Source organism: Neomonachus schauinslandi, chromosome 4, assembly GCF_002201575.2.
Source record: "Neomonachus schauinslandi chromosome 4, ASM220157v2, whole genome shotgun sequence".
Lineage (NCBI taxonomy): Eukaryota > Metazoa > Chordata > Mammalia > Carnivora > Phocidae > Neomonachus > Neomonachus schauinslandi.
The window spans coordinates 77,167,570-77,175,259 of record NC_058406.1 but is presented as its reverse complement, the minus strand read 5'-3'; the positions used below and the strand labels follow the sequence as shown (position 1 = coordinate 77,175,259).

The window sequence follows — 7,690 nt, the reverse complement described above, 5'->3', positions numbered from 1 at the left end:
TCATAACTTAATGCACCATTAAAATGGGAACTAGATGGGGGCGCCTGGGTGGCTCAGTTGGTTAAGCGACTGCTTTCGGCTCAGGTCATGATCCTGGAGTCCCAGGATCAAGTCCCGCATCGGGCTTCCTGCTCAGCAGGGAGTCTGATTTTCCCTCTGACCCTCCCCTCTCTCATGCTCTCTCTCAAGTAAATAAATAAAATCTTTTAAAAAAAATTAAAAAATGGGAACTAGACCCACCCCTCATGAAGTCTCATTAACCCACTTACTCAACAAATACCGAATATTGCAATGTGCCAGACAATGGAATAGGTACCAAGGATACAAGAGTAAGCTAATCAGTCTTTGTGCTCAAAGAACTTAGTCTTTTTTTTTTTTTTTTTAGATTTTATTATTTATTTGACAGCGAGAGAGGGAACACAAGCAGGGGGAGTGGGAGAGGGAGAAGCAGGCTTCCTGCAGAGCAGGGAGCTCTATGTGGGGCTCGATCCCGGGACCCTGGGATCATGACCTGAGCCGAAGGCAGACGCTTGACGACTGAGCCACCCAGGCGCCCCAGAACTTACAGTCTTGTAGGGATCTTACTAGTGATACAATGGTAAGCACATAGTAGTGCTACCTAATTTGGAGGAAGGATGTCATTAGGAAACTCTTCTTAGAGGAAGTGATATCTAAATTGAAACCTACATGGTTATTTCTTAAAGAATAAGCGCCAGGAAAAGCAAAGCTTTCCTTTTCTTGAAACGGATATCTTTTTTCTTAAGGAAACATGAATCACGTTAATTGTTAACTCTTTTTGCTTTGACCCCTAATAATTTCAATTTTGCAGCTTAAGTCTAATTATGTAGGACCTGATAGTTTGCATATCTTTATTCCAAATGTTTCCTGGTCTTGATTTTCTTTCTATTCTTTTCGTGATTTTTAAATGTTTATTTTTCTGTTCCAAATTACACATGTTTTTGAAGCTACTTCAAATCGCAGTCTCTTTTGCTTATATTTAAAAACAGGAACAAAAAAAATCCCATATTGAGCTGGACCACGGATGACTCGAACTTCATCACAAATGGTCTTAAGGAGCTACCCAGGGAGGGGTCCATATGGCATTGTTCTGCATTCCCGTCATAACTTAAAGGGAAATTTTCACAATGTCCAGAGCCCTTGATGTCCTGCAAACGAAGGAGGAGGATGTCCTCACATTCCCTGCAGCAGGAACCCACTTAGGGGGCACCATCCTTGACTTCCAAATGGAACAGTACATCTACAAAAGGGAAAGTGATGGTATCTACATCATAAATCTGAAGAGAACCTGGGAGAAGCTTCTGCTGGCAGCTCATCCCATGGTTGCCGCTAAAAACCTGGCTGATGTTAGTATCATCATCCAGGAATACTGGCCAGGAGCTGTGCTGAAGTTTGCTGCTGCTACCGGAGCCACTCCTACTGCTGGCCACTTCACTCCTGGAACCTTCACTACCCAGATCCAGGCAGCCTTCCGGGAGCCGAGACTGAGCCCAGGGTTGACCACCAGCCTCTTACAGAGGCATCTTATGTTAACCTGCCTATCATTGCTCTGGGTAACACAGGTCGCTGCTGAGAACTCTGTGACCGAGGAGGACTTTCAGGGTGAAAGGACTGTTCCAGTTCCTGAGTTCACTGCTATTCAACCTGAAGTCACAGACTGGTCTGACAGCATGCAGGTGCACTCTGTGCCTATTCAGCAGCTCCCCATTGAGGACTGGAGCGTCCGGCCCGGGGCCACGGAAGACTGGTCTGCAGCTCCCACTGCTCAGGCCACAGAATGGGTGGGAACAACCATGAGCGGTCTTCCTCTTCCACAAAAGCAAACAAAATGGAAAGAAGGTTGATGGAAAATAAAGTTTCTAAAAAAAAAAAATGGTCTTAAGGAGGGTATAACTTTCATCTCTGCTACCACCCATTAGTCCCTGAGGGAGAGTGGAGGGGAAAGTGAAGTGGAGTCAGGGATATGCTTAAATCCCAGATCTGACAACACTGATATCAATCTTAGTTTGAAATCCTATGGAAAAAATTTCCAGGGACTCCAGGATCTTTTCCTGAATTACTACCAATATCTTTTTTTCATATGCTTAGCTTGAACTTAAAAATAATCATTATATTAATTAAGGAATCTTTGGCTGCAAACCAACAGAGAATTGACCCACAGTTTGTATTATTTCCTGAGGCTGCCATAACAAATTACCACAAACTGGATGGCTTAAAACAACAGAAATTAATTTTCTCACAGTTCTGGAGGTCAAAAGCCCAAAATCAATGTGTTAGCAGAGTCATTCTCCCTCCAGAGGCTCTAGAGGAGAATCCTTCCTTACCTCTTCCAGCTTCTGGTGGCTCCAGGCATTCCTTGGATTTGTCACTGCATAATTCCAATTTCTGACTCTGGGTTCACATTGCCTTCTCCAGTGCTTCTGTTTTCTCCTCTGTGTGTGTGTGGTTTTTCTTAAAGATTTATTTATTTACTGGGGCCCTTGGGTGGCTCAGTCAGTCAACCGTCTGATTTTGGCTCAGGTCATGATTTTGGGGTCCTATGACAGAGCCTCGAATCTCGGGCTCCGTTTTCAGTTAAGAGTCTGCTTGTTCTTTCCCTTTTCCTGTGCCCCTCCCCGCATCGTGCACATGCATGCCTGCTCTCTCGCGCTCGCTTTCTCTCAAATAAATAAAAATCTCTTTTAAAAAAGATTTATTGGGGCGCCTGGGTGGCTCAGTCGTTAAGCGTCTGCCTTCGGCTCAGGTCATGATCCCAGGGTCCTGGAATCGAGCCCCGCATCGGGCTCCCTGCTCGGCGGGAGGCCTGCTTCTCCCTCTCTCACTCCCCCTGCTTGTGTTCCCTCTCTCGCTGTCTCTCTCTGTGAAATAAATAAATAAAATCTTTAAAAAATAAAAATAAAAAAAGATTTATTTACTTTAGAGAGAGAGCAAGCATGTGAGCAGGGGGAGAGGCAGAGGGAGAGGGAGAGAAGCAGACCCCCCCCACCCGAGCACGGAGCCTGATGCAGGGCTTGATCCCACAAACCTGAGATCATGACCTGAGCTGAAACCAAGAGTCAGACACTTAATCGACTGAGCCATCCAGGCACCCCACCTCTGTATGTCTTTCATGAGGACACTTGTCATTGGATTAAGGACCCACCCAGATAATCCGGGATGATCTTATCTCAAAATCCTTAATTTAATTACATCTGCAAAGCCCTTTTCTCCAAATAAGGTCACATTCATAGGTTCTGGGGGTTAGGACATAGACATATCTTTTTGGGGTCACCATTCAACCACACAGTGGACTAAACAATGAAGCTATTTCAATTATCTGTTATTATCTCCTTGTGGTCAGTACTAATTTAGTCTGGTGTCCTACACCATCTGTTCTTGGTGCAAAAACCTTTACTGTGAGAGTTACTAGAGATACGGAGATGATGATGACATGATTACTGTCCCCTAGACACTCTCACAGAAAAATATGTAAGCAAACAAATTATAATAAGGAATGATAGATACAAAAATAGAAATATATACCATAGGCACAGACAGACTATGTGGAGGAAGCGGCTACTGACCGTGCATTGAAGATATCAGGGAAGGCTCTAGATGTGGGCTGAAATGTAAGCTGGGTCTTGCAGTTTGAATGTTTGCCAGGAAAAGAAAAAACAAAAAGGCATTTCAGAGCAAAGAAGAAGCATGTGCAAAGACAAGCATGGCAGCGAGTCTCTAAAGATAACTCCCAACAATTCATCCTCTTCCTGTATGCTTATACAGGTCTCCCCTGCTATCCGAAAGTAGAGCGGTCCCATGAAAACTTTTGTAAACTGAAATGGCATGAGGCAAAGAAGAAATTACTATTAATTTAGATGAAAAAAATTTTTGAGCATTCCCAGACTGAAAAAATAACCTCTCTTAGGCTTTTCTGACACCTCGGGACACATCTTGCTAACAGATGAACAAAATAAATCACGATAAAGCAGAGATGCTCACAGACTCAGTTCAAAGCCATGGCAGCTTGATGCTGAGAGGCTAACTCCCCGGGAAGGAGTTAGCGATGCTACTCTGCTGCTCAGCGTGCACCCTGCCTCTATACAGGCTCTCTGCCAAACAAACCCTGAATGTTATTTTCCCTTTTCACCTTTTTTTTGTAAAAGCAAAAAGCCCCTTCAGATTTCTTTTGGGTAGTGAAAATAGGTACTAATGTAGGTCTTTTTAAAAAGAAATTTTATTTGAGAGAGAGTGAGAATGAGAGAGATCACAGAGGGAGAGGGAAAAGCAGACTCGCCCCTGAGCAGGGAGCCCGATGCGGGGCTCCATCCCAGGACCCTGGGATCATGACCTGAGCCGAAGGCAGACGCTTAACTGACTAAGCCACCCAGGTGCCCCAATGTAGGTCTTTCTTAAGTGAGTGGCGTAACTTTAACTTTTGAAAAAGTGAGAGATACCTGTATCTTCTCCCTTTGAATCTAGATTGGCCCTGAAATTGCTCTGAGCAATAGAATGTGGTGGAAGTAATGTTCTGGGACTTCTGAGCCCAGGGCTTGAGAGGACTGGCAGTTTCTATTTTCTTCCCTTGGGAACACCCTTGAGACACTCCTTCTTAGAATCCTACCATGCTCTAAGAAGTTCAAGTCACATGGAGAATCAAGGAATTGCAAATGACCCCTCCAGATGAGATCCCACCTGACAGTGCCAACTACCAGCCATGTGAGTGAGTTATCTTGGACATTTCATTCCAGTTGAGCCCTCAGATGACTGCAGCCTCAAACAGCACGTGAAGCAGAACCACTCAGCTGAGTCCAGCCAATTCACAGAACTGTGATTAATAATATGATTGTCGTTTTAAGCTGCTGAGTTTTAAGTGATTTCTTATGCAGTTACAGGGCTCCTGCATGAGTGAAAGTCAGTAGATGAGTGGAGGCTCTGAGGGAGTTCTCATAATTCCTCATCACTGGGCAATATGGTCTGACTTTCCTTTTTGCTCTTCTAGTTCTTCCAATAATTTATTACTTAATTCCTTGTATTATATCACTCTTTGCTTGAAATACCTTGAGTGCCCTCTGTTTTTCTAGTTAATTATGTGCTATAACATTTTGTTATCTTGTATTCCTAGGACCAGAGAATGTGCTATACCTGGGGCAGGTATGGGGGGGCTTCTGATAATTTCAACCCTTTTGGTATTGAAATACCATATTCCTGACAGTTTTTCTTTTTCTTTTCTTTCTTTTTTTTTTTTAAGATTTATTTAAGGTCTCCTGGGTGGCTCAGTCGGTTAAACGTCTGCCTTTGGCTCAGGGGTCCTGGGATCGAGCCCTGTGTTGGGCTCTCTGTTCAGTGGGGAGTCTGCTTCTCCCTCTCCCTCTGCCGCTCCCCCTGCTTGTGCTCTCTATCAAATAAATAAATAAAATCTTAAACATTTATTTATTTATTTGAGAGAGAGCAGGGGGAGTGGCAGAGGGAGAGGGAGAGAATCTCAAGCAGACTTCCTGCTGAGCCCCGACTGGGGGCTAGATCTCATGACGCCATTTTCATGACCTGAGCTGAAATCAGGAGTCTGACGCTTAACTGACTGAACCACCCAGGGGCCCCTTCCTGACAGTTTTTCTTAAATAAAAGGACCTTTCTTCTTAAACATAGTACATGAAATGTAATTTTTCTTCTTTTCCGTTATCATCACCATCAAATATTTACTGAGTGACTGTATATTGTATTATAGCTCTAGGAGCAAATGTTGTGGAACATCAGGTGAAAGGAGGGCTGACCACAAGCAGATATTTGTAAGTTCAACTGCAAAAAACTTCACTATTATCAGTTGCTAGGGATACTGAAATAATGATATGGTCCCTGTTCTCTAGCAGCTCCCACTGTAATACAAATAATTTATAAAGGGGCGCCTGGGTGGCTCAGTCGTTAAGCGTCTGCCTTCGGCTCAGGTCATGATCCCAGAGTCCTGGGATCGAGCCCCGCATTGGGCTCCCTGCTCTGCAGGAAGCCTGCTTCTCCCACTCCCCCTGCTTGTGTTCCCTCTCTCGCTGTGTCTCTCTCTGTGAAATAAATAAAATCTTAAAAAAAAAATTTGTAAACAAATAAATTATAGTATGGTATTATGGATTTGAAAATAGAAATATGTATCACAGGTGCAGATATGCAGAGAGAGAGTATCTAGGCATTGAGGCATTTGGGAAAACTTTATATAGGAGCTAAAATTTAAGCTGGATCTTACTGAATGGTTAGACATTTGCCAGGTGAAGAAAAGGTCAATCCAGATTAGGGAAGAAGCACATGCAAAGGTAGTAAAGTATAAAAGAGATGGCATTATTCAGCCCATATTCCAGCTTAATTGAGAAAGTATAGAAAAGGTTGAATCATGTTACAAAACATACCTTATGTAATGCTTAGGAGTTTGGACTTAATACTATGATCACTGAGGAGCAGAGGAGTCTCATACTCATATTTGTATTTTCAGAAATAACACTGTTAGCAATGTGAAGGAGAGATCAGAACAAGGAGGGACTAAGGCCAGTTAGGAGGCTACGGCAAGATTCAGCTGGGAACATCAAGAGGCTGTGAAGTAAGGATTTATAGCTGCCCAACCTCCAAAACAGCCTGACTGGAATACTATGAAACAATTCTTACATTAAAGGTGGAGGCAGGGGGTGCCTGGGTGGCTCAGTCACTAAGCATCTGCCTTCAGCTCAGGTCATGATCCCAGGGTCCTGGGATGGAGCCCTGCAGCGGGCTCCCTGCTCAGCGGGAGGCTTGCTTCTCCCTCTCCCACTCCCCCTGCTGGTGTTCCCTCTCTCGTTGTGTCTCTCTCTGTCAAATAAATAAATAAAATCTTTTAAAAAATAAATAAATAAAGGTGGAGGCAGCACCTTCTCCAAGGCTTATTCTCATATATGTATATATTATATATATACATTTTTTTAAAGATCTTATTTACTTGTCAGAGAGGGAGAAAGAGAGAGAGCACAAGCAGGGGGAGCAGCAGAGGGAGAAGCAGGCTCCCCACTGAGCAGGACTCGATCCCAGGACCTGATGCGGGGCTCGATCCCAGGACCCCGGGATCATGACCTGAGCCGAAGGCAGACGCTCAACCGACTGAGCCACCCAGGCGTCCCTATCCTCATATATTAGAAGCTGTTGATTTATCAGTACCCTTAAGAACAAAATCCTTAATTTCAAAATTCTAAATAATGGCCACTGTTACCAGATCTTATTTCCTATTTGTATAACAGTAAGCTTGTTATTGGGATATAAACAAATAGGGGCCTTGCAATTAAATTTTTTAATTTGGCTTTGATTGACAGCTTACTCCAAAGAATTCTGAATTTCTACATTTGGATAAGAAGAAATTCTAGAAACCTGATTCCAGGTCACATTTTCCTATAATCTTTGAAGTATTTTGACCAGAAGAAAAGTTTTATATAAAACCTATACAATAGGGGTGCCTGGGTGCCTCAGTTGGCTAACATCTGACTCTTGATTTCACCTCAGGTCTTGATCTCAGGGTTGTGAGTTCAGGCCCTGCACTGGGCCCCACGGTGGGTGTGCAGCCTACTTAAAAAAAAAAAAAAAAAAAAAAAGGGCGCCGGGGGGGCCCAGTTGGTTAACCCCCCGCTTTCGGCCCGGGCCCTGCTCCCGGAGCCCCGGGGCCGGGCCCCGCCCCCCCCCCCCCCCCCCC

The 7,690-nt window shown here is 44.1% G+C and overlaps 1 pseudogene; it reads left to right on the top strand.

The window, feature by feature from the left end:
• Window positions 1–1,145: 1,145 nt before the first annotated feature.
• LOC110580633 overlaps window positions 1,146–7,690 on the top strand; it is a 13,931-nt pseudogene continuing 7,386 nt past the window's right edge.